At 45.6% G+C, this 27,904-nt stretch overlaps 1 protein-coding gene across 3 annotated transcripts in view; it reads left to right on the top strand.

Moving 5' to 3' along the window:
• Positions 1 to 27,904, top strand: part of LOC143342287 (uncharacterized) — a 185,287-nt gene that overhangs the window by 115,948 nt on the left and 41,435 nt on the right. For 2 of the 3 annotated variants that reach the window (XM_076765981.1, XM_076765980.1), the window contains one exon: positions 2,521 to 2,563. The exons of the other annotated variant lie outside the window; for it this stretch is intronic. The gene's annotated coding sequence lies outside the window, so the exon portion shown is untranslated. The remainder of the gene's footprint in view (positions 1 to 2,520; positions 2,564 to 27,904) is intronic. 3 annotated transcript variants of the gene reach the window in all.

The raw sequence follows: 27,904 nt of genomic DNA, 5'->3' as shown, positions 1-27,904 counted from the left end.
TTCTCGCTTGGAGGTTTCTCTTTTTTTTTCGCGCGTCGCGACCGCACCGGGAGAACATTGTTAATCAGAAGCAAAAGGGAGAACGGGCGAGAACGAAGGAAGGGAAACGTTAGGATGGGAACTTTTTAAAAAGCCACGCTCGAACGCACGCACCGTAAACCCGCGATAAACCTTGGATCGCGTAAATCACTCGGCGCGGCGCGGCGACAGGAGAGGGTGAGAACGGGAACGGGAACGGGAACGGGGGAGGGAGAGAACGGTTCTACCGTGAGTTTCACTCCGCGACCGATGGAAAACGTTTCCATGCGGAGAGGAGTAGCGGAGCTCGCAGTCGACACGCATTCACGATTACCCCAGCGCGCGCGCCAACGAACGAAACGTGAAACGAGAAACGAGAAACGAGAAACGAGAAACGAGAAACGGGAAACGAGTTGGCCCAGCAACCCTTCCGCGCCTCGCCTATCAATGCCTTGCCTCGATTCGTCGCCGAAACGGCTCGATTACTCCTAACTACCGTCCCTTCCCCTTACCACCCCCCGTCCTCCCATCCCCCTCGAAGCTAAACTAAATAGTCCGACTCTAATTGCGCGCCAGTAATATTCCGCGTCGGCGATAAGTTTTCCGTGCTATCGATCCCTTGGTCCGATACTCGGTCGTTCCTCGGCATTCCACGCGCGCACTGTTCGGCCCATTGACTGGAACTCGGAGTTTACGACGGTGCTTCGCTATTTTTAAAACAGGAACTTCCCTACGGGCCAACCGAACGATCAGTTTATAACCCCTACTAGCTGGAACTTTAATCGGGATTCTAGGAAATTTTCCTCTCCTCTCGCCAAAACACCGAGCTATTGTAATCTTATCCGCGAGATCGGCGTTTATCCTAATTGGAATTCCTTGACGGTACCTAGGAACCAGTGGCTCGTTCGTTGCGAGCAACTTGACCCGAAAAACTGCAAGTACCCTTAAAAAGAACGTATACTATCCTAGATCTAAATCGACTCAACAGTTGTATCAAAGAGTACCGCGTCAACAACCCCCCTCCGTTTTAGTCTTCGCGATTCAGTTTTCATGTAAAACTTTCGAGAACTCTACGAAAGTGTATTTGCAAGATACGCTAGAGTATAGACTTATTTATGAACTTTATTCGAGGATGCATTAGTCTCCCGATACACTCGGAGGGAAACGTTGCTTTTCTTACGATCAATCAACCCCGAAGACTCGACTTTCGATATTTTAATCGTTCCCTATAATCTGTAATCTTTTTCCGTTCGTTTTTTATTTACCAACCGAATCGATAAATTTTAGAAAGAGTCGGGAATACGAATCGGGCTATCCGCGGTTACGCAAAGAATTTTGATGAACCCGGTAAAAGCATTCCGGTTAATATTCGGTAAATATTTCAACGTCAAAATCCCTGGCGATCGATTCCATTCCGGTTATCCCGACGATCGATTTTCATCTCGTACGAACGAAAGATTTATGATACGACGTTATTCGTGTTAAGGTCTTTTCAAACTATGAAATTATGACGAATGAAATATAGGAACGCGGGTTGATGGTTTCCATTGTCCGCGAAATTGATTTACACGCCCGGGAATGATACAAAGAAGCGATATCTAACGGCGAAACGTTCAAAAGGAATATTTTTACGCGAAAATTTCGTCGAAACTTTACGGGGAATAAAGTTCTATCCGTCGCGATCGGAATGCTCGAGTCGAAAAAGCGTTCTTCGTTCGAAATAACCATCTTCAAAAATGTTTATAATTTCCACTTTTCGAATTTTAGAAATATTTGAAACCAAAACGCATATATCAAAGGAGATGCAGCTGCACTGAAATACGATTCAAAGTTCCGGGTCGTCGATCGTTCTCCCTTTCTCAGCCGCGCTTTCACGTCGAAATAAATACTTTTTACGCGAAAGTTTCGAATCCATGGAATCGTATCGTTCGGGATTTCGATCTCTGACGCGCGTCGCGATCAAAACCGAAACGCTCGACAATTTCTAAACGGCAGTTCGCTCTCTTGGCCGTAGTTTGGAAACTTTTGTCTGTCGCTCGGAGCAATCCAAAGTTCGTTCACCCCCTGGAGCAGGAGACCGCCTTGTCTCCCGCGAACGCGTTGTTATAAGGGAACTTTTCCAGGACGGCCCCGACGGATCTAGATAATGTATGAATTGGAAAACGACGATGCACGCAACAAGCCGTGACAAACGAGGTCTCCTCCTTTCTCGGTGGAGGATAGCGGCTCGTGCCCCTGAGACCGAACAAAACTCCGGAAATGGATTCCTCGGGGGGTGCGCAAATGAGGGTAGACCGCGATATAATAATACGAATCTCTGCCGGGATCCCGGTTAAATTCAATAGGAAATCCGACTTGAGGTACCGGAACCCCCCATCCATCCTCTCCCCTAGCTCCTTATCTTCGCTTCTTGTCGCGTCTCCCGTTCCACCCACGCGCAACACACTGACAGAGATCATCGTGTTGTGTCTAATTGCGTCTCGGTTGCCGTTTTTGTTTCAGGACCTCCCGACGGACGAGTAACGAAGCGTGGCCCGCTCTCCAGGTACGAGTACAGTCGCGTTTTCTTCCCTCTAACGAACCGTCGTCCCTCCCTCCGCACTTTCCATTCCAATCGGTCCCTCCCTTCCGTGTCTTTCCTTTCTCCATATTTAACGGAAAGTTTAAAGGTTAAATAATCAATTTATTCGAACCACCGCTACACGGCCTCGTAAAACAAACCCTCTAGCAAATTTTTAATTCGTCTTCGTTATATTTCTGACACTTTCGAGAGTGTCTCCTGTTCGTCGAGGAACGAGGAAAACGGAGATGTTTCTTCATCGACTCGCGCGATCGCAATTACTTTCATTATCTTCCGCCGCGTCGGCAATTACTATAATTAAAATAATTACTCTTAAAGTTAACGTTGCATTACATTTACGTGACGTCTCTCGTTTGGGAGATTATCCGGCAAGAGTACTTGGCTCGCGCACACCCACCGTCAGATTAAATAAATTGTCACCGTAGTAATCTCCGACGCTTTACTCGCGCTATTGACACGAATTCTTATGGGAAATATTCCCTCTGAATTATCCCCATCGAGTTAGGTTATTTTATTATGGGTTTAGTATAATATCTACGTATTAATCAAGAAGGAATCTTGGAACGCTCCTACCTCTACGACCTCTGAAGAAAAATTTCTGGCTTCGGTGGTGGGAGTACGCGACGCGCCAATGATTTCCGTCGTCGTTAAATTACCGTAGAAACGAGTTTCCGGGCCGATATCGCGGTGTCGCGCGTCAATTTTAATTTTAATCGCAAGCGGTCAACACGGAAATGTAATCGACGCTCAAATAATCACAGCAGACGCGCAATTCGAATTAAATTCTTCGATACCGCTCATTAATCGGTACACGCAGATTTCCGTTTAATTTCCCGTAATTCCAACGGGCTTGATATTCATTTAGACGCGCATCGATGCATACGAAGAATTTCGGGAACGACGGGGGAATGATTCGCTTGAATTACCGTTTCACGGTTTCTCGGTACGTTTCCAATGTAACAAATATTTTCACGGAAACGCGTTTCGAACCCGTGAAATACGCGACAGACGACTGATTTATTCGACGCTGCTGCAATTCGAAGATTATACGACAAATATACCGGACGTTTAAGTTCGATCTTACTAGCTTACAGGTTTGGGCTAGCAAACAAATTTCGGCAGCGGGAGGGCAATTACAATCATTTTTGGTGAAATGACATACCCCCGAGAAAAAAATTCTGGCGAAAATATCCTTCCGAAGGGATCGGAGGATTTTAATGTTTTCGTTGCGTTATCTCAGAAATTATTCGCGAAACGTTCTTCTTAAAACGTAATCTGCTCGTTGACAAACCTTGTGTAGGTTACATAGATACATGCGTTTAGTACTCGTCGCACAGTGAGCGGAGAAATATTATGGTCCGCGGATATTCTCCTTGTGCTTATCGCTGGAGTTGCAACGACTTCGCCAAGGATTTCCTCTTCGAGGCGAAGCGCAGATAATCTTTTTTCGTCGTCCCGCGATCGTGTGCTCGCAACTTGAACGTTCCCGCGAGAGTATTTTAGTAAAAGAGACGACGAAGACCGAGATTCGAGGACATTTTTCAAGTCGTCGATCGCGAACAATATTTGACAGACGGTACATGATTCGAAGATCGAATCTAGCTTTAAGTCACGAGGAAACGTACTTGCCCGATATCTCGCAACGCAAAATGGTTAACGACTAAATATTCTCAGACGCTGGATGCGATACAGGTTTGCACGGGCGTGGGAGTTAGTTTATCGCGAGGTTATTAAGCAAAGTCACGGTGCAAGCGGGCGGCCCGATCATCCGATACATCTCCACCGTGCTAGTAATATTTTCTCCATCAAGGATGGAATATCTCTAATCGAAAATCAATGTTTCGGCTCGCTTAACGTCCTTTTAACGCGCCCCCTGTTCTTGTTTATTAGGAACAGATCTGGGCAGAAGAACGTGAAGAGTCTCCCTGCCAACGCGATAATTAACGAGGTTTACGATCGAAGCGAATTTTCTTAATTGGCGACCAATGATTTCGAGTAATATGGGAGGCTGCGTCTTGAAAACTTTAAGCCTTGTTTCGAGGAGATGAAGGAAACGCGTCGCGGGTGCTCGCCGGATGCTCGTTCGGTCCTATAGCGTAGTTTTCCTCGTCGTTGCGATAATTAGCAAAGTTTAATAGCCCCGTTGGTCAACCGTAATTACGGGTCGCTTAATTCCTGGCTAGATGGCCGCGCGAGAACTCTGGGCCAACAACGTCGATCCGGAAGCAGTCGGATCGCGATGGAGAGATTCCATCACGGTGGACGGTGGACGAGGATAACCGGAAACCCGTAGAAGGAAGATGAAGGGACGAATCGATGATGGTTCGGTTGCAATTCGCGCGAATCGCGAGCGGAACTGGGACGCCCGAGTCGTCCAGACGCGCGAGGAACGTGCTTTCGTTAACGAACAGAACGGAGCACTGGGATTTTTCCGGGAACGTCGTTGGACAGAATTGGGGATGAGTTTTTGGAACGGATGCGCCTTCGGAACGAGCTGGATTTCGTGGTCTCTTCCTTACGAGGGGATTGTCTGGGCGAACGTTCCCGAAGATGGAGTTCTTACCAAGAATCCACTTCTTACAGTCATTGAAACGCGGAAGCCCGCCTATTGAAATTATAGGAAATTAGACGAGAATAAGCTGGAAGCTCTGGGATTCCAAAGTAAATTTTTATTCGAAAGGTTGCTTGTTTTTCGAATAAGAAGCACGGCGTTAGCCCTTTAAACGTCTCGTTAATTATGTTAATTTTGTCCTCTCGATCGTTTTATCGCCGGTTAAGTGGACGCGAAGCGGCCAGGCGACGCGTGGAAAATTCAAAACAGACATTTATATTCGTTAATCTTTTAAATCTCGTTGCACCGAAGCCGCCAGGGTTTTTTTCGCGCTCCCGCGTAATTATCCCCGGACGGGAGCGTTGTTCCGTAACGAGAGGAATTAGCATATGGCGGTGAACGTTCGACAAATTAGCACGCGCGTTAAAAATTAAGCTCACCTCCGTATGCACCCTCTTTATTCTTTCGTCGTTTAACTCCGACTCGAATTCCCGTGCCTCTATGTTTTAATTCCGCTCTCGTCCGTCTTTAGATTTTCAATTACGTTTCCACGGTATAGCACGATGGGAATTTCGGGAAGGTAATCGATCGTTTACAACGGCGATTTCCGGTTTTCGAAAACGTGTACGGTTCCAGGAGAGGGAGCGAATGTTGCAGGAGAGGAGATAGTTAAGAAATCGCGATAAAACGAAGCCGAATTCGCTTTGGAAGACTGTAGGGAACCAAGGAGGCGCCCGGACTCGGACGGAAGCGGAGATAGCGTTATCAGGATCGAGAGAGGGCCGGACGGAAACGAAGATAGCATTATCAGACTTTCGTCCGCGAACTCCACTAATTTTAACTAACGGTGGAAATATCGCGAAACTTTTGAGCAGCGAGTCCCGCGGCAGCCAATTTATCTTACCATCTCCGAGGAAACGACGCGACGGGAACCAAGGAAAGGGACAGATCGGTCAGGGAGGGACGCGACCAAGAAAATTGGGAGAGAGAATGGGAGAGCCAAGAGGAACGAGGAGGAAAACAGAAGAGGGAGGACGAACAACTTTACCGTCCTACTTATCTACTTGGTTCGCGTTTGGGGAGGTTTTAGTATTCGCTAAAGCATCGTATAAAAATTATACCAGAGCCCTATTTCTCGACAGAGCCAGGGCGTAAGGGAATATTTGTCCGATACTCGCATCTCAACACGTTTAATCAATAGTATGTTTGCTTACAAAACTTCCCGATGCTACTATTAATTAATTAAAATAAATACGTGAAAATCATTGGAAGAATATTCTAAAGGTGCAGCTCGAACACGATAATTAAACATTATTGTTTCAATATCAAGATATAAAACGGACGAAGCGAACGCATTGAATTAAAAATGATCGAATAAACATATTTTTAGTTTAAATACGCGTCGTTTCCGTTCGATAAAACATCCCTGTATAAATTAATGAATACGTGCCGTTTTCGTTCGATAAAATATCCCTGTATGGATTAATGCGTAGGTATTATTTTACGAATCGGACATCTGGCATTATCGAGAGAGTCGATTCTGAATCGCGATCGTGAGCTTTAGCGTTATCTGGCCAAGAGTGGAGGTAACGTTCGCGCGTAAATCAGGGGAAGCGGTCCTATTGAGAGCAGCCCTATTGAGAGAGAGGACTGTACAATTCCCGTGCATCCTGGGGCTCGATGAAAGCAACCTAATAAACTGATCGGATAACATCTGCGCGGTCAACGATCTCGAGCATACGCCGTTGGTCAACGATCTTTTGTCGACGATTACTCGATCTTACGCGCGTTACAACAGCCTTGCGCTAATTACTTCAGGACGATCTGCCTCGATAACGCGTTACCTTATTTCGTTGCATCATTTACTTTGGCCACTTCTTGTTGAAAATCTTTCTTATTTTGGGTTCTACGAACTCGTGGTGTTTATTGTACAAAAATGAGAGTTCACTCTTCGCTCTCCCCTTTCTTCTGCGGGTGAATTGCACAGTTTAGAACGGATCTCTAAGATATATTTTCGCGTTACGAAATATTGTTGTTCGATTGAATCATACAATCAATAGCCCTACAAATTCAATAGTTCTGACACGCAATTTATACAATGGCAACAACGATTTGACGTGTAATTGCTCGACTTTGAAGCCAGCAAAAATCGCGGGTGACGGTCACAGCATAAATGAGACATAAATTCATAAGAAGATAGGAATCGTTAGTCACGCGGAATGTATGCATGTCGTGCGAACAATAGAGTTCTTGGAGGAGTGTTCCTGCTCCAACGCGTGCATATCGCACGGTATAACTACTTAGCAGATAAGGAACCGCTCCGGCCCGCCCACTCGCATTAGCTATGCGCCGTAAGAAGGATGTTACATGCACGTAAACCAGCCTGTGGCTCAACAGACTTTTAGAATTTTCAGTCCGGGGAAGACAGTGGCTCCGTTGCCCGCGTTTCTTTCGCCAGCTTTTACGAGACCCGGGAATATGGGACACGGAAATATCAAGTTTTTCGTCGAACTTAAAGGACAAGTTTTAAAATGTCGCGTTGAATTATGTACGGGGCGTACTCAATCGATAAAAACGTCCGAGGCCCGACGTCTTTTCGTATATTTAAACAGATAAATGTAAATAAGCTGACGCGATACTTTTACAGGATCCTAATACCGTTTTCTTAAGCTTCTACGCCATAGGTGAACCATGTATTTTCATAGCGTTCAAGAATTAGCTCGTTTCTTGGCCGCGCCCACTGCACTGCGCGTTAAAAAATTTTGGACCGATTTTGCACATGATCTTCCGCGTGGCGGCCAAGAGCGCGGTCATTAGCATAGTCTTGTTCAAACCGGCCATAGTGCAACGTGTAGTTCGAATCTCTCCTTCGTGTTTAATGTAATTAACTCGTGTTAATTAATACAAGGCTCAAGCTCATAAACCCCATAAACATATTTATGTGTCTCGAAATAGCGCATACTTTAGGCAGTTTCTCAAATCTCAATCTCTGCTGGAAATGGCGATCAATAACATCGTCGTTTCCTTTAGAAGCTCGATTCACGGTTCTCATTAATATCGACTCTCTTGTGACCACTGGCTTGTGTTTTTAAAATAAAAACCTTAAAATGTTTGCATCAGCTAATTTTTCGCGAGAAATCCACGTTTTCAAACGCATAGAATTCAACTTTCTCTCGACTCCCATGGAATTAATCGTTGATTCCGTGTTGAGGAGTAATGATCGTGACGAACTTCTCAGTTTAGCGCAAGCTTGCTCTGCATTCACGAATCGCTTTTTCCTAATCTTCCATACACACACACACACACACACGCCTTGAGATAAAAACCACACACATTCTGCTTCGTCTTTGCAACCTAGCAGTCGATCGATTTGTTTTCCAGGTTCGCACAGTTGACTTCGACTCCGGTCACTCGCCTCACGCACTTACACAACAATGTACTCACATATCCGCAGCCCACAGTATCGAGCGTTGCATCTCCTGGTAAGACCTGTTCTTCACCGGGAAGGCTTAAATCCAGGCGAGATCGTAATTGCGGTGCTCTGTGTTGCGTGTCCATTGTAGAGCGAGTAAAGCCAGCGGTTACTGTTCCGGCACGTGCGTGTCCTAGCTGTATTCTCGCAGCTAGATAAGCCCGTATCTCGTCAGGCCAATAACATTAGCTATGCACCGAACCCACGGTGCCACTAACACGGAAATATTTCAACAGGAGCCATTATCTCGTCTTACGTATCGTTTCCTCCTTTTTCTTTTCTCTTTTCGCTTGCTCGAATCGAACGAAATAATTCCCCGAACGATCGTTCTTTGATTATCTTCTCTCGTTCCGTTCATTGCCTTGGACAAAAATATATACGTATATATCGGAGCTTTGGTCACCCTAACCGGGTTGGAATTTATGTAGCTACCTTTTTTACGAAAATTCTTGTTTGCAAGGTGTTCCCGACGCTTTCGCGAGATCAAAGCGACGCTGTTCGTTCCCTTCCATCTGCGCGGACCGATCGACGATGGATCCGCGCTGATCCGATTGCAACCAATACCGCGACGCATCCTATTGCGCCTTCAAAAAAGAGTACAAACTTTTAGTCGTCCTCGTTAATTTCTTTTCCCCAAGTTCTAAAGGATACGATGTCGCGGGCATAGCTTACCAACCGCTTCCAATAACAATGCTACGACTCTTCTATCCAACCTTCGAAAGTGTAAAACTGTGGTGACTCGCAAGAAACAATAATATTTTACACTACGTTCTACTAGTCGCCAGCGATACCGATTTCACATCTGTTTTCGTCGCCGGGTCGTTCTTGACTAACGTTTCCGTTCGGTTACTCTGTTGATGTACTATCCAGCGATGGCTTGATGGCTACGCACGCTGATTGGCCGTAGCGTAATAGCGACGCTTGCTCTCACAAGCATTCTCATTATTGGTTGAGCCGCTCACAACTACAATTCCATCGCGTGACAAAGGACGTGAACGAAACGTGTAGGAACAGAGAAGGATAGGGCTCTCTTTGCCCCGTTTAGTTTGCAGGTGCCTAGCCAACAAGTCATCACTGCATAGTACCGTCCTCACCAGACACGGGTCTCCACAAAAACGTTGGATGAACCGAAATCTGTAGAGTACGGTAAACACCACGGGACCACAGGAATGCCCTTTTCCGCCAAAATCTCATTTACGGACAATGTAGTTTGAGAAGGTACATTGTCGTGATGCAGCATCCAGGAACGGGCAATCTCTTCTCATACTCTTCTTCAGAGTCTTTCAAGGACCTCGCGATAGTAATTTTGGTTTATTCTTTACCCCCGTGGTATAAATTCTTTACGAACAGCGTTCCTACCGTCGAAAAAGCAAACGAGTATTTTTTGTATTTCCCACTAAAGATGCCAAGCGCTGCTTTGTATTTTGGAAAAATACGTTGGATGTAAGGTCTATTCGTATACCTCGTCTGCGATACGACTTTGGAACTTGGTGTTGGAGAGATAACTAACGCGTTAGGAACGCGGACCGTGCTTTCCTGATATCAAATTCTCGACGTACGATAATTTACATGCTCCAGATGGTTCGGACAGCGTGCTTTACCCCTAGAACCGTATCGTGGACGGTAAATATAATTTTATTAGTCGTAGGAACTCGTTTATCAAAGATTTTTGTACGATCCATCGCGACGAGAAAACTCGTTTCTTTCGACGATGGAACGACTCTGTTATTTTCCGTGGATTCGATGGAGGTTCTGTCGGAAGCGATCGTGCTGGCTGGCGTGCGAACTTCTTTCTCGAAACACGGGCTAAATTGCCGCGTTCGAGATTGAAATCCATCGAATCACGGAACACGGTAGCTCGCTTAATAGTTGATTGGAGAGCGGGCGGTTCGAGTGTCCGACGTAATCGAGACCGTAAAGCTTCGATCGTCGGTCGTGGAACACGTCCGCGATATGCAGAATGCACGTACGAGCGCTTATGCGCCTCGCATAACATCCAACGGATATGCTCGACGGTACTAACTGTCTCTGGAAAGAAGGTGACTCGAGTTTTACGCGAGTTTATCTCCGTCACGACCATAAACGGACCGGATTTACGCGGCTGATAAGTCCATCGAAAACGACACCTCGTCGTTGAAACGTCGTTCGAGTCCTGCAGTTACTTTTACATTCCTGTACACGGTCGATTTAATATTTGCAACGAAAGCAACTTCCTGATTACGCTCGCGAAGCTCACCGAAGGTCGAAAGGGGTTAGATTTCTCATAAAATTTTCTCGAAGCGCAAGGTCTCGAATTAACAAGTGCTGCTTACGAGTAAACCACTTTGCAAAATTCTAGAAAGTAAATTCAATTTTACGTTCGACGGAAGAAGGATGCTGTGTAAATGTTCCGTGAGATCGTAGGCCTACACGTACTGGGAAGAGTAATGGCATCCAGTAAATAATTCACCTACGTAAATAGTGAATAACGAGGGACCCGAGGTGGAGCCTTGGGGAATACAGCGAACTAGAGAGAACGAACGACCGGGGAAAGAAGGAACAGTGTCTGAAATCGTGTCTTGGCAAGATCTATCGAATAAGCAGAACGAAATTCAAGATAAGGAGGTTTTGGTTTCGCGAGACTGATACTAGGAGAGGTTAAACAAAAAACTAGCGACCCATACTCTTCGTGGCGCGATTAAATTTGGAAAATTCAACAAACAACGGTATCGGAAGTTTCGCAAAGCGACGCTGGCACCGCGGCGTGTATCAAAGGCAAGACATTGTCTTAGTCCGTGCATTGTTTGAAAGGTAGAACGGTGCATCGAAAACGCCGTTTGCACTCGACCGTCTTCACCACGGAACAATGCACCAGCGAGTCTATCGTTCGCTACCTTGCAAGGGACCCTGTTCCATAGCACACGGATTAGCGACAATTCGAGCCTGTAAATAGTTTACTACGGAATTTCGACGAATGGCTTAAATTGGTTTATTTTTATATTACTTATAATCTGTAAATAGCTTAGAGATAAGTTTAGTACGGTAAAACATAAAAACGGAAAACTATAAATGGTCAAGCGGCCAATCAACAAATTGTTGATTGATCCTTGACCACGAACTAGGCCCAACGAAGGCCCGCCTTTCAAGACATCTCTTACTCGCGGGGGAGGAAAAGACACAATCTCAAAAAGTATTTTCACGAGCACGAGTTCAAAGATTAACATCTTCAACGTTCGCAATTATTCATCCACTGTTCTGTTCTGCATTTTACAACTACCGTGTCTACCAAAATACATATACTCTTCTTCCGTCACACTTTGTCAACAATCATTTCAACCTAACTAATCCTGACCGACTTAACAGGACGTAGGGATATCATTACTTCGTATTACTCCGGGTGTCGAACTTATTCGAGACAAGGATTCACGGCCCTCGTCGACGAGTCCCACCGCAGACGCGTCTCATCCGCGAATTGTACGAACAGACCCACAGAAAAACAGTTAGAAATTAGGTTGGGAAGCGTTTCCGGTTCCCGTGTATCGGTAATTGGTCGATATCCGGGATTCGTGCCGGTCCGGAACAGATTCGAGAACGTAAATTTCCTTGAAACAATGCGAGTCTTGCCGCGATCGATAGGCCGGTCGGGTCCGTTTGCGAATATCTCCGGGGCCGCGGGAGTCGAAGACCGCTCGAAAATTCGCGAGCATCGATAGGATCGCGGTGCTCGATTTAATTAAACTCGGCCCCGGCCCCCGCGCACCGCGGTCCTGATACCCGTGTAAGCGACGCTCGATCTCCACCCCCTTTTTCCTTCCTCGTTAAAGCCTCAACTTTTTCAATCGCGCTAAAATGTTTGCTTCCCCCCGGCCCCTCCCCCCTCCCCCTCGGTTCCGTCCGTTCCTTGTCCGTCGCTCCGCGCCACGTGGAACTTTATTCGCGGAGCGCGCTCGTTTGCGCGATAGGCAAAAAAGGAGGATGCCTTCCGTGTTGACTCGTCCCGGTTGTTTTAACGACGTCGGACGCTACGTCGTTACCGACGTGGAACAACGACAAGGCGCGAGGATTCGCGTTATCGGGAGAGACCGAGAAACGGACTTGGTTCGTCCCGTAATCTGTTTCGTTTTCATCAACGGTGACGAACGTCTCGCGACCGCCTCGGAGACGCCTTCTTCCGCTACTTCCTTGTCTCTGAAACGGAACAGTTCTTTATCGATATCGGTTGCGTCGCGTAACGCCTCCGTAACCGCTAAGTATTTGACGTAACAACGTAATCTCGTAGCAGCTGATCAAGCTTCAACGCCGAGGTGTTAATAACAAAGAAGTCGCAACGACGCTGGCTCGCTGGCAGGCGTTTTAATTACTGGATCTTCGTTGCAGGTTAACTCGAAGAGGTTGGGGGAAAGTGGAGCCCTGTAAAACTGTTATTACCGGTTATCACCTTAATAATTACTCTTCGTAGAGGGGTAGCTAATTTATCTGTGTACGGAATCTTTAATGTAATTAAGTTGCTGGCTTGGACTGGCGCGCCCGTTCCCTCTCGCTCTCTCGGATTCTGCGCATAAATCTCGGATACGCGTCGACTTTGCTTGAAAAACTTTGAAGCGCGAGGTGAAATTCTAACGCTCGATTTTTCATTGCCGCGCGCGATCGAGGGGAAAAATGATAATTCTTCGAAATTGCGACAGTATCGGTTTAAGCGGGACCGCGTTCCGCGAAACACGCATAAATCCGTTTCTTTGGATCTGGTTGCGCTTCCGCGAGATAATGGAGTTACGCTAAAACCGACGTTCCAATTTTAAAACGAAACTTTCCTCGTTACATTCCCGTGATCTCGATTTTATTTCCCGGGATTATGCGACACAATTTTGAAACTAAGCCTGAAACCTACGCTGTAATTTCTTCCCGGGAAAGTTTTACCTTCAAGATCGTGTACTCGGTTATGGCTGGCAAAAGAGCTCTCTCCCCGAGTCGGAGAAATACGATAGGGGGTGCTTTACGTAATACTGGTTTCCGATTCGAGCGTTTCCAAATTGCAACGCCTTTCGTTACGAATAAAAACTTCTTTCCGATCGATCGGTAACTGTAACACGGTTTCAGTAAACAAATATTATTGGTCCGCGGGGCTCCGTTGTGTCCACAGGTACGATATTGGCTTCTGTAATATTTAATATTATACCGTAACAATGTTCTAGTTGCCGGAATGCGGAGAATTGCTTTAGCTAAAACTAATTACGTAATTAATTTACGTGGAGATCGAGCGTCCGGAAATGGGGCAATCCGTAGCAAAGTAACAAAATACGCGCGCAACGTAGCAACCTAAGCCCGAAGTGGTATTTTCGGCGTACGACCGCGGTCATTTCTCTCTCGGTCTGTTTTTGAAGGAAGAATCGATGTTGAGCGCCGAGAGCGAACGAGAAGATCCGGAAAGTGCACCGGTCGTGTAGCACGAAACAATTTTAGCGGAAAGAGACGAGCGAACGTCGGAATGCCAGAGCGAAGAGAAGAGGCGGAAGAAGGAGAAGAAGAAAAATAAAAGGAAAACGTGGAGATTCGCGTGGTCTCCTTATTAGCCTATCGGTTAATCCTGTTATCGAGCAACGGGCAGCTGGTTTCGCTCGGTCGGGCTGACTCGAAACTAATCTAAAATGCAGAGAACCGTAAGGCGTATCTGGTAAGGTGTATCACAGGGATGAGGAACCGGGGTTGCAAGAGGTCAGCGCACCGTTGCGCCACAGTAATTGCCCCTGTAACGAACCTTTTCATCCGGATGAATGGACGCGTGTATATTTCATCTTCTTCGCTACCTTTTCGCTCTCTTTCTACCCGTGTTTTTCCATTCACACGCGTTAGAAACACGGTCTGCGCGTTTCTTCTTTTGGCCCCGACTTCCGGCTTCGTTTCGACAGCGTTCCCGAACCCAGCCGCGGCCGACTTGTTTGCCAGCCCTCTACTTCCACGCAGAATTCACTACGTACACGCCTCGTTACACGCTCTCTGCGCGAACCAAACGATACTATTGAAATTGTAGGGCTATGGGTTGCGCGATTCAATTAAACAACAATATTTCACTAGAATATTTAGTCTTTAGTCAGATCCGTTCGGTCTGAAATCGGTTTCTAAACTAAATTGCCGAAGAAAGGCGAGAGCGAAGAGTGAACTCTTATCTTTGTATAATAAACACCGTGAATAGGCATATACAGTCGTCACTGGAGTTGATTTTTGTAACATCGTGAGACGGTTAGGAGATTCAACAGACACCAATTCCAAGTGGACAAGTTTCAGAAAACAGATTTTCTATTCTCGAAAAGAAAAGGAAATGTCCAGATTAACTCGCGGTAAGGTTCTCGCGACTATTATGTCGGTTTTCCGATCCCTGGGGGCTCCTTGCGACCCAATCGTCGCTGCAGGAATCTTTGAAGTCGCTATTGTGAAAAGTCCCACGCGGTAGAGGGACGATTTCGTTTTCTAACGTTTCGCGGAATAATAATTATTCCCGTCGGTGCATCGTCGGGGGAAAAGGAGGCCGCGACGTCAAAGTACCTCGCGGATCATTTTAATCGCGCAAAGTAAAGGACACCGGTCGGTCTGCAGCTTCTCCACAGGCCCCCGAGAAACTTCTCGCAATCGATCGTTCGAAGGAAGAAAATACCGGGCAAAGTTTCCAGGCTCGGATATATCTTGAACGTTTCAATTATCCCGGAGCCGAGTAACGAGCTTCGGCAAATTCATGGCGAGCCAGTCGTAAAGGGAAGAACTTCTTGCTGCTACGTTAATAAAATTTATCAGTCTTTCTCCTCGGGTTCCATGGAACAGTTTTACTTTACCTTTCGAATGGATTGTACTTGTTCGTGACCGATCGCCTGGACAAAGATTTCTTCCTCGAGTAACTCCTGAAATTTTCCCCAGGAACGGAACAGTCAGAATTTCTGTTTTACCTACACTTCGAAGACGGGCACTTTTGTTCGCTGTTTCTAAGGAGACGGTCCGTTTGTTTCTGCGCCGGCGTTTAGATCGCGACAAAAGAACTTCCATCGAAGGCGTAAACATTCCCTTTTCGTGCAGACGGCACGCTTGAAAATCGACGCCTTTCGAACAGCGTGATATAGTTCTGTGCAGGAAAGAATTACAGTTTGTCCATGTGAACGTTTGGAAGATCGTAGTCCGATGATAAACGGCGTTGGAAGAGTGCTCGGTGCGGCAAATAGTAAAGAGAGGAATTTCTTTGTTGTCTGTTACGGTTTAATAAAATATAGGAACGCAGGTGCACCGGGGCAAAAAGAAAAGACGCGAAACAACGACTCCCTCGCGGGTAGTAGCTCGGCCTGTCTGTTACGGAAAAGAACCTTTTCCTATTCCTCCCCGCGGTGCTCGAGTACGAATAAATCCGGAACGCACTTGTTCGAAACACTCTACGATCCGTAAACGATAAACGCGTGCAAGGTTAACGAAGTTGTTCTCGCGAGATCGGGTTAAGTCGAGTTTTAATTTCGGTGGAGAGCCTCCTTCTGCAGCGATAACGTTGTTTTCTACTAATAGGCGTAACCGACGAGCGACCCAATTTCGTTTCGCCGAGAAACCTCGTAAAGGGCGATCACCCATAAAATTTTCCCTTTTCTATTTTCCTTCCGACATTAGGGCCAGCCGACTATATTTATCTGTATTCACATTGGCCGACAGGATGTTATTTATAACCGGACACGACAAGCTTTCGAGCCTTTTGTAGGAACATTTTATCACGGGAAGAAATATTCTCGGTGGGATAGGTGCATTTAATTTCTGAGCTTGCGAACCGAGTCGAGAGCACACTTCGTCTCAGGAATTTTCATTACAGCCAAACACAGAAGACCCGAGCACGCAGCGTTCCATCTTAGACGAATTATTTCGATAAAACATACCGTTACAAAATTATAATTTCATAAAATTCCTGTCTCCCGTTACTTTGTTGTCTGTTGTCCGCCAACGAATAACGCTAAACAATTTCGTTTCGTGAAATTAACGGATCTTGCGTAATCGATAACCGTCCGACGATCCTCCGAAAGAACGCGAATCTCGTTGCAAACTCACGATGGTCTAGCGTTCGCTTATATTTGTCCCGTAACACAATGAGTCTCGCGCTCGAACCGGTTAACGAAGTTTCCTACTTGCGAACAAAGACACGACTCCGTTGGCGATGTTAACTCGCGATTGCGACGCGTCGAGAACTTTGAGAAATCAACGGTACAAAACGGTCTGGGTTGGCCCGAAGAGGAACACCCTGTTGACGAGCTACAATAGGACCATGATTGTATACAGTGGCGCGAATTAGTAATGCGAGCGACCGCACGTGCAAACCCTACCAGGCTGCGTATCGCGTTAGTTATGGTCGCTGAAGTTTGAATAAACGCGCGACTGGCTGGATGGCTGGTTGCGCGTTTATCCGGAAGCGCGATTGCTCGCGAAACCGTCGACCGACACGCCAAAGTATAGCCGTTAATACGACAGGGATGAGACGGTGCGTTTCCGGTCCGTCGCAAATTTCGACGACGTCAAACGATTCGTCGATTTCGAGGGACTAGACCGATTCGAAACTACGTCGATATATCTACGACTATTGGAACTTTGGTTTCATAAATAATCCTATTTTATCGCACACTGGTCGTATAGTCGATAGGGATTGCTAAAATTTCTTTGGGTGCGTAGAGTCAAAATAAATCTCAAAATAAACATAGAAGACAAAATAAATTATAAAAGCAGTTACGTTCATTAGATAGAGGGTGAAATGCCCTTTAAAATGAGCGTTCGAACGAGTCGATAGCTTCATTAGTTCCGAAGATATGACGGTTTTAATTTCAAGTCGATGCGGTGGCTAGTTACGGAGATAGAGAGTTTCTTTACGCGCGCGAGTTCATTGATTCCGCGCGCGCGTCAATAGTAAACAGTGCGTAGTAATTTCTTGGAAATACTACGCTCGAAACTAGGTCACGACAGTCACGTACGTAGGGTAGGTCAGCACGACGCACGTGCGAGCGAGAGCTCCGACGCGTCAGACGAAGACAGAGATAGTCGAATTAAGAAAAATTACCTTTTACATAACTTACGATATCTCGAAAACGGTAAGTCCGATCGTCAAAAACCAAAAACCATTTTAAAGAGGAAGCCTTGCCGCCGCTAACAATGGAACAATAATTAATAAAACACTAGTAGTTTCGGAACTGCACGCGTCTGAAGTTTTAGTATTTTTAATAGGCTATTGTGCGCTAGCTGGGCAGCGAGACAGTCGAATTAAGAAAAATTACTTTTTACATAAATTACGATATCTCGAAAACGGTAAGTCCGATCGTCAAAAACCAAAAACCATTTTAAAGAGGAAGCCTTGCCGCCGCTAACAATGGAACAATAATTAATAAAACACTAGTAGTTTCGGAACTGCACGCGTCTGAAGTTTTAGTATTTTTAATAGGCTATTGTGCGCTAGCCGGGCAGCGAGACAGTCGAATTAAGAAAAATTACTTTTTACATAACTTACGATATCTCGAAAACGGAAAGTCCGATCGTCAAAAACCAAAAACCATTTTGAAGAGGAAGCTTTGCCGCCGCTAACGATGGCTCAATAATTAATAAAACACTAGTAGTTTCGGAACTGTACGTGTCTAAAGTTTTAGTATTTTTAATACGCGTTGTTAGACTGTTCCAAGACAGTTTTTTATTTTTTCCGGCTTTTTACAAGAAAAATATACATCGTTCAACCTATCAGATGACAGATTATATATTTTTCTCAGATTACAAACAATAAGAATAGAAGCAAAGATTGAAAAATCAATTGTACGTATACTATAAGAAACTCGTGAAGCGAAATGGCGTTAAAATAACATTGTACGTTAGAAATTCTAAACGAAATTTAAAAAACGGTCATTTGACCGGTCGTGGTAGGTCTAGTGTTAATCAGGACGCGGTTCCGGTTCTCCAAGTTGGTTGCACGGATGATCCAATGGGCGCAAACGTGCCGTAGAATAGGAGACGAGACTGCTGCGATGAAACTGTGCGCCATAGTTGTGCATCCACGTGGAACGTTGTTACGAATTATGATGTAACCGCAATAACAGCCGGGCCATGGTATCTCTGGAGGATTAATAATGCAAGGAGCGGGGCGTCGCGACGGGCCCGTGTCGCCGCACACGGACAGAGCCAACCAGCCGCTACGATGCGGGAGAAACTTGAAAAGTACTTTAGCATGCATCTTGCAGGAAAGTGCAACCGTGCGCTTAGTTGCGTACGCGAGTGCAAGCACACGAGCACGCGTGCGCGACCAAAAGTTTCTCTCACGAATCAACCGTCGTTTCGGAGTAACCTGCACCCACGCACGGTCTCCCATTAACGACACGATTATCCGCAAACGCGTCCCTCTACACTTTTCACGGTCCCTAGAACCTCAACGAGCAATATTCTTTCCTCCGCGAATGCGTTTCCGATTGCTTCTCCGGAGCTTAACTCTTTCCTCTTTATTCGACGAAACGAGAAACTTTTTATTTAAGTCAATAGTTGTTACGATCGCTACTTTTTTAGAAATAAAAACGTCCATTATGGTCGTCGATGGGCTTCCCAGTAACAAGTAATTTTCTAAAGATTCTAAACCGAGAGGAAATTTAAGGAAATATTTTTTAACGGAAAGTTTTAATTTCTCCTCGGTACAAACCGTCGAACAATACGGGTGCAGGTTGATTCCAGAAACTGGGACAAGTTGCAGTTCTTTTGCAAGCAAACATACGATAAATTCGTATAGGAAAAGGTTCAATCCCCCGTTGCAGAGTTATCTTGCGCCGACGTAATTTATTTCTTCGATGCGACGCGAAACAAATTGGTACAAACAAGTAGATTTAGTCGTTGCAGGCGTACGAGTACGAAGACAATTGAATATCGAAAGTGCCTAAAGAGGTGGTCGGCCGTAACGCGTTTAACAATGGCGCGAAATAATGTTTGCATCGCCTCGACGTCGCGGCGCCGGTTAAATTTTTTATCACGCGTGCGAGCCATCTGTATCGGTTATTAGCTTCCGTTCGTGTCAAGTGGAATATCAATTTGTCCCCTAACGGCGCAACAATTGCACGTACGATGAATGGAGAACCGTTTCGGAGAGAATACAAATTTTAATTCTTCGCGATATGCCCAGCCATAAATTCGTCGACCATTATGCGACTCTTGGAACGCTGTCGGCCGAGCATGTCGTCGTAACGTTGCAGAGTATAAAAGTTATCGATTCGAAGCAACCTCCTGAATAATTCCGCGACCATTTAAATACGGATTTGTCCGATCCGAACGCAGCCAAGATATAAGTAATATTTCGACAGAGGAAGAGAACGTTGAATTTAAGTAAATCACTTTTTGCGTTAATCTAAGAAAGTCAACGTTCGAGCAACGTACAAAGCATAATAGTATCAAAGCGCAGAGCTAACGTACATTATTCTCGTTATTCCTGTCCGTATGTTGATAAGACTTAGACCCGGGGGACCCCGAAACAAATAACGACGTTCTCGATAGGAGGAAACCGAGGTAATTCTCGAGACGCAACATCAGCCAGGATAACGGGATGCTCGGTGCAAAAACCGACTATCCGTGCGTTCCGAATACCTTACAACTGCTAGACAAATGTCGTTACTCGCGAACAAGAACAAACTTTCCACCGAAAAAGTTCCAACGATATGGAGTTGCTTTTTGCGCATTAGACGGAAGGATTATCTGCTATTCCAAAACTGGAAAAAAGTATAGCACTCGCGGGCCCAGGCGACAGTCGATGACACGTTACTGACGAACCAAGATCTCGACGAAGCCACGCGTATCAGAGTTGGGTGCTAATCGATTAATTCTTGTCAAATAGGTAAGCGATCGCGCGATCTAATTAAACGTTTCGCCGGTGTCATCGATCACGATTAGCGTTACCCGGTTATCGATACTAATAGCTCGTACCGATCGACGATTAAATTAATCAATCATCGGATCGATTTAATTTTTGGTTAACTGAAATAATCGTTAATCGCGGTAATACCGCACCACCGACTCGGAGCCATTAATTTCATCAACGTAGATCCTAAGCGATCCTAACGATTCGTTTAATTAACCGAACGTTAGATCTGATTTACGTTTCATAAAAATAGACGTTAGAATATTCCCCCGATACGGGGTGAAATATTAATAAAAAGGAAGTTTCACTTAATGCGGGCGAAACTTTTAGATTATCCAAGCAAGTTCTATGATTATTATCTAACGAGCCAACTTTCGCGGAGCTTGTGTCGTTAATTGGGCCGCGCATAAGAAGATAAGACACGAAAGGCGAGAGAGTAACGCCGCAGTCTTTAATGGCGTATTCTCATTCGCGAAGGAGCGTTCGGTGTGGAATTTTTTTTCCACGAAAACCATAAGCACGAATAATTTCAAACTTTTATAGAAGATCGTAAAGCATATTTTTCACGCTCGGGCATTTTTTAATATTCGCGATACGACGACAGTCTTTCTCCACGTATATTTTTCTTTATCTGGCAAATCAGTGATTCTCACTAGCCTCGCGGAGAATGATAAAGCGTCGCGAGTCGAGTTCAATTTGGAAGCGTGGCTGGTAATACGCTGACGCAATGTTTTAAAACTATCTCGAAAGATGCTCCAAGAAATGAGCTACCCTTCCCATTTACCGGGGCATTTTATACCGCCGGACAGGCGTCGTTATTCACGCCAGTGAAGTGTGCTTCACTCTCGAAAGAAAAAGGACGCTGCAGCGAAGGAAGCTCCAGCGAAGCCGAGTTTGTTGTTTATCCTTGTAAACTGGTCGCGGTTTTTGTCTTTGGATCGACGAAGATGCCTCGAATTTTCAGGATTAAACGCGCACCTATCGTAATTGTCAGTGGACGATGGCAAGGATCGAGAAATTCGACAAAGTAAAAAATGTGTTGTAGCTACAACGTTCAGAGTTCATCTACTCGAGCTTAATAAATATGCCTGGGGATTATCCTACTAACTCAACGGACGAACGTAACTTGCAAAGTTGGGTCTTATGGCAAGCTCTAGATATCGAATCTGCGTTTACGCTAATATTTGTTCAGTTTCGAGGATTGTTTGTAAAAACAGATGCAAGTTGGCTGCTAGCGCAGAGGTTGGAATATTACGGTACGAGAGAAACGTATCTCTTGTGGAACGAGTGTACGTTCGATGTCCTCCGTGGTGGAACGAAAGGGAAAATACGATGTTGGGCTAAACGCGTACGAGTCGAGGGCAAAAGTACGGGGGGGAAAAAAATTGACAGAAACAAGGAATGGGACGCGCGACGGTGCAACTGGCAAGACAGGAGGACCAGGGGGAGACGGAAAGTTATAATTTGTCTGTCCCGCGGAAAACATATCTTACACGCGAGCGCCGCGTCGCACGGTTGGACAGATGTCGTTACTCATAATGGCAGAACTTTCGCGGGGAGAAGATATTTGCGTTCGAGCGGAAAAGACAGATAGCGAGCAGCTAGAGAGGGGTCTGCCGGGCTGAAACAAAGAACAGAATTCCCATTTACCTTGGCCGTAGACTCGCGGCAGTTGTTTGCGTTCTAGGGGTGAGCACACGCGACTCTCCCCCTTCAACCACCAACCCCAAACCGGAGACTCCACGATCGAACGTAGCTAATTATTACCGTTCGTCCGCATTCGGCGAGAAATAATACAAGTTTTCGATATTAAGAGAGCCAACGATTTAAAACTTGTAGATAATAGTCGCGTCGCGATGAAAATGTCACCGGAATTTTTACGAGACTATTCGCGAGACTCTTTTTACGAACTTTCACCGTCGTCCTGGTTGTTATTAAAAGAGTAGCTCCGGGGACATATCTTGGTGCACTTTCATCGTTATATAACTACCGCCATTAACCCAATCACCTCGTTTGACGACAGTCTTGGAGCGTTTGAAGAGCTTCGGTGGCAGCTGAAACCACTTGGATAACTCCGTAAATATTGATCTTGGCGACAGTTTGTTCAGACGGGGTCTGTATAATTCTAAGGGATCGTGTGACGCGCTGCTCGAAAACTTGTTTTGTTCCCTTACGCGTTCGAGATTCCAAGATCGTTCGGATCAGCTTTGATTTCCGCGAGAGCCGGAGAAACGAATTTAGCGGCGGATAGAATGTTTTGCGGAGAAATTGACACGACCATTCCGTTGCTAGTTAAAAGTAATCTACATTCTAAACGACTGGATTAAAACGTTAACCCCGAATTACCGTTTTTGTTAAGCGTGTATAGGGGTTGCGGGTGGAGAACCGCGCCTCGAGGTCTCGGGGTAGCGCTGCGGAGGATTAAAGCGTCGTTTATGAAATCTTTGTCGCGAAACGGGGCTTACGTTAATTCGATACGGACCAAGTTCGCCGTCGATCGAGAAGTTTTGGCCGGCAGCTTCGTATTAAAAACTTTACTGAAATTGCTCGATGGGTTTGAATGCCAATATAGGATCACAGGCGGTCGACATGGTCACGCGGAACATTCGCCACTTTGCGGAGGGACGCTTAAAAACTGACACAACCCAGAGTTTTTTCCCCCGGTTGTGTTATCGAGCCCCGGTCAAAGAAGCGATATTGGAATTTTTATGTAATACGCGATGGAGATTGGAGTACGTTTCCATAGAAGAGCAAACAGAAGCTTTTTTGCGCGCATCCTTGTGTCGGTGTTTCAAACGAAGAAAATTCCTCTTTCCCATTACCTTCGCCTATAAATGGTAACGCGTAATCGGATCGAGCGATCGCGCGCAACTGTCGCCGCAAATAATTTATTTATCTCGCGACGACAACTTTTTAAAACAGTTTTAGACGTATCTACGTTCCCCTCGTCTTTATTTGTCGAAACTCGAACATCTTCGTGCCTATCGTATAGACTATCGACGTTCCACCCTTTCCCTATTCAACGTCCGTGCGTGTTTGTTCTCTGTATCCTCCCTCGCCCGCCTACACCTTCGGTTTCCGTCTCTTTTCCCTTTCTTCTCGACGAGCTCTCGTACAAGCTCCGATTCGGATCGATAACCCGAGTCAGGTGTTCGCGGAAAACCGTCGATACTCTTAACAACGTTTCTAATCTACGATTTGTAGAAGAATACTGGGTCAGCTACTACTCTGCGTCTGATCGTAACTCCTCCGGCTCGCAATCGTATCAACCTGTATCGTCGGAGCATAATGTTGCAAAAATACGAGCGACGGTGTATTCATGAATAATTCAGTCGACTGCTAGAAAACTGAGTAACAGCGGACTCGTGGGTGGCCCGCGAAGAGCTGCTTGGAATTATCGAGTCTCGAGACTATTCAACGACGAACGACCTTTTTAAATTATTAAAACGATTTGCAGCGTTCTGCTTCGCTGTTATTTTTACCGTTTACGATATCTAATTTTGGTGAACGATTCGAATCGCGATCGCGCGATTGGCAGCGTAATGATTCTGCGCAACCAGGGTGGTGCGATATGGTACTTAGCTACACACACTATCGAGCTGCGCGAGAAGGAGAAGCGTGCCGTGTCGAGCGCCGGAAGCCATCCACCCACGCTAAATCCGTGCTAGGTACGCCGCTGTCCAAAAACCCCAAAACTCCGAAGCGTTGTTCCTAGTAAGAATAAAGAAATTCCCGCCTTCTTAATTTTCGAGAATAACGCCTGGGACCGTGAGAAACAGCAGCGTTTTCGTGTTCGTGTTCGTATTGCAGCCTCGTTTCTGTCCCGTAGCATTCGCGGACAACGTAGGCAAAATTCCACGCGATCCATTTTTCTACCCTCTTCGCGCAGTCGCTTCCTCTCGTCGGCTGCTCCGTTTTTTCCCGCAGTTCCCCACCCCCTATCTCTCTCTCTCTCTCTCTCTCTCTCTCTCTCTGGTAGCTGCTCGCGACTTCTCCTCGGCCGTTGGTTCTTTTCTTCGTGGCGACGGACAGAGTTGTCCGCGTTCATTGTGTCTCGCTCTTTCAGGACCGGCGTCGCGCGCTTACAAAAAACAGGACGTTGCCGAGAGAAAGGGACGAGTAAAAATTCTCAGACGAGGAGACACCGTTTCCCCGTTGGTTGCTTCCCCGGTTCTCGCCAATTGTCGCCCCGAGAATAAGCAGAAAAGGAAAATTAAGCCGTTAGCGAATCTTATCGACGATTCGTTTTTTCGATACTCTTCTCTCCGTCGTTCGACCTAGAAAACCCTCCGCGAGATCGCGAATCTTTAACCACGATATCGAGAATCCATTCGCGCGAGGATTTATTTATTTTACTTTGCCGTGGTACCCGAAACATCGAACGGAAGATATTTCTTCGCTCGTACGAGTAAATTCGTCGGAAGAAAGCGCACCGTCGACGTTTTTCAAGCTCTTCGAGTATACACGCGCGTGTTATCCTTTCTGCAAACAATAATCGTAAATTCTTGGTACGCGATGGAAACAAATTTCAACTAATATTTAAAACGATATCGTGAATCGTTACGAAAGTAAGGAAAGAAAATTCTACGCTATGGAAAAGAAAACCGTCAACCTCTCAGTTTTTTCATTAAAGGGAAGTGACCTTATTAAAAAAATATCAGTTAATTTAACACCGGTAAATTAAAGCTGCCCCATTGTGCTTTCAACGAGAAACTCGATATGAATTTTAAAACTGAATAATCAAGCCCGTTGATCCCAGGGGCGAAAGGTTTGATTTTAACCCGCTTGTTCTTTAAAATTTTAATAACGTTCCAAAAATATTTTCGACTTGCTTTTAAAATTTATGCTCTCGGCGACTCCTTTGATCCCAGAAACGTTTTATTACCATCGAAAGAATATTAGCTTAATTTCGCCCCGTGGCTGATTAATAAAATCGAATCGTATTAATTTCGTACGAGATTACAATTTTGATTATCCCAAATTAAATAATTAATTAGCCGAATTATCGTTTTATTTCGTCCCGCGAAGCCGGTTATTACCGAGCCCTCGAAACACGAGGAAAATAGCGAAAATCAAAATATTATATAATATACTAAAAGACGAATATGTACTGGACCGTACAGGTCAGCTAAATTTGTGCTTTTTTAATTGCCCATCGACGTTTCGACCTCGTAATCAATTATTTCGGATTAGTCGGGCGAAACGTATTCGCGCAACGCGTGTACGAATTTATAATTTGATCAAGCGACGAGAGAAATTCTTTAATTTTTAACGAACGAATAAAATCGTATATGTTTAATAGCTTCCACATCCGGAGAGCAAAGTTGAAAGTGATAAATTTGGCGTTGCATATAGGAAAGAAATAAGCAAGCGCAGCATTTCTCGCGATAAACGATCGGAGGTGAGGCGACGGTCTGTCTTGGTTCGTTTCACCTGTTTTCTACCGGTCGAGACGAATCCCGAGGACAAGAGCAGGCGGGAGCGTCGCGACTGTCGTTGCCTCTTTCCGTCCGAATGAAATTTTCCGGATCGGCTTTCATTGTCGAGGGGGGAACAAATACGTCGACGGCGTGACGCGAACTCGCTCGAAACTTTCGAGATTGCTCGTCGGAAGTTCAAGCCGACGAAAGGACGATGCCCTCGGCCCGAAGAAATTGAATTAAATCGCTGATTCCTCGATTCTCCCGCGCGTACCGTCGAATCTAATTAATGGGGATCGGACCGTACCGACGCGACGCGTTTAACGAAGGCTCAATATTTGTCGTCGCGTCTGCGTTTTTCTTTTCCTTTGCTCCCGAGGAGCGAATTCCGTGAAACAGCGAAGGTACCTTCTCTCCAAGCAGCGTTCGCGAAAAACAGAAATCCAGTTTCTAATCGGTCAGCCGACTAATCGGATAACTGTGTTCTTTGTACGTTCGGACAATAGAGTTGGGGAATTCTGCTTCCACGTTTTATCGGTGACGTTAATTGCACGAGAATTATTTCGAAAAAAATTCTTTTGACGAACGACGGCCAAAGACAGGACGTATTGTCGCGTATCGAGGCGAGTGTCCTTTGAGCGTTTGCTTTGGGAAACAAGTCGCGTGGCAAAAGAACGCCGGACATCGAAGGTATTCGATAGCGTTGGTTACGAACAGTTGTTGCCATCCGGGTCCCAAGTTTCGTAAACAAAGAGGCTCGGTATACTATCGTCGAGCGCTAAGAAAGTAGGTTGACGATTAATTTTCAGAGGTCCTGGTTCGAGTCGAAAGCGTCTCGCGAAATCGACGAGCTTCATTGTCGAAGGGGAACAAACACGCCGGCGAAGCGTCGCGACGCGAACTTTCCATGGGATCCGGAGCAAAGCCACGGGGCTAGAAACGACCGAGGGCGTCCAAGGGGAAGGAATTGAATTAAAGGAGCCCCCCGGCCTTCTTATTCGCCGCCACCTCACGATCCCGGCGTGTTTAGTTAATGTAGAAAACGTGCTTCATTTACTCTCTTTAACAGCGACAATTCCGCTTGTTTAATATGCAAACCGATCCGTGCTCGAACTTGGGCCGTATTCGATGAGATTATTCGGCTCGTTTCCCCCATCCTCCGACCACTTTACTCCGTCCCTGTTTCACACTTTCCTTCCTCTTTCTTTGTCTTTCGTTTTATCCTACCGTTTTACCAATCCTCGGTCCATCTTTTCACGCAACGAGCGTCCCTAGCAACTTCTTTTATCCAATATTCGAGTGCTCCGCTTCCTCTGGCAAATACGAGCCCCGTCTCGCGAATCGATTCGTTCGATCGAGCCTCGTCGATTAAACGTTTCTTCCTTTAAACGGTTCTTCTTATTATTATTTTATTTTTCATTATCAGACCTCGATAACCGATACCCGTTTGGTAATCGTTCGCAACGAGAAAATTAGATCTTCCGCGAGACTCGGAGAAACTAAAAAGATCGCATTCGATTCCCGGCGTGTTATTCTCCATGGAAAAGGGTTGGCTCTAATTTAATTTCCTTCGTAGCGAATCCGCGACTATATCGTAAATATTTGGGAGGGCGAAACGTTATAATTAAATACGAGAATACGATGGAAAGACGTAAAAAATTTTAATGACGGCAATTTCATTACATTCGTTCGTTGCAATTTGCATTGTAAATATTTTTAATTTCGTTCGTTCGCCGGCTTTGCCTTTTCTTTTTAAACTCGATACCTTTCGCTCCCAAATGACGTTGGCATTTATTTATTAACGAACAAAGCCAACGTTACAAAACGCATACGATTCACGCGCTCGAAAACTACTCTGTTACGTTAACGATTTATTAACGTTTTAATCAAAGACAAAATTTAAGGGGAATGCTTTAACCGTGGTTCTTTTTTCATTACGAACGACCAGGAAACGCAGAGGAGCTGCAATTCCAAAGGATCTCGTCGCAAACCCTTGGCGTGTTTCGTC

This window comes from Colletes latitarsis, chromosome 6, assembly GCF_051014445.1.
Source record: "Colletes latitarsis isolate SP2378_abdomen chromosome 6, iyColLati1, whole genome shotgun sequence".
NCBI lineage: Eukaryota > Metazoa > Arthropoda > Insecta > Hymenoptera > Colletidae > Colletes > Colletes latitarsis.
This window is presented reverse-complemented; position numbering and strand designations above follow the sequence as displayed.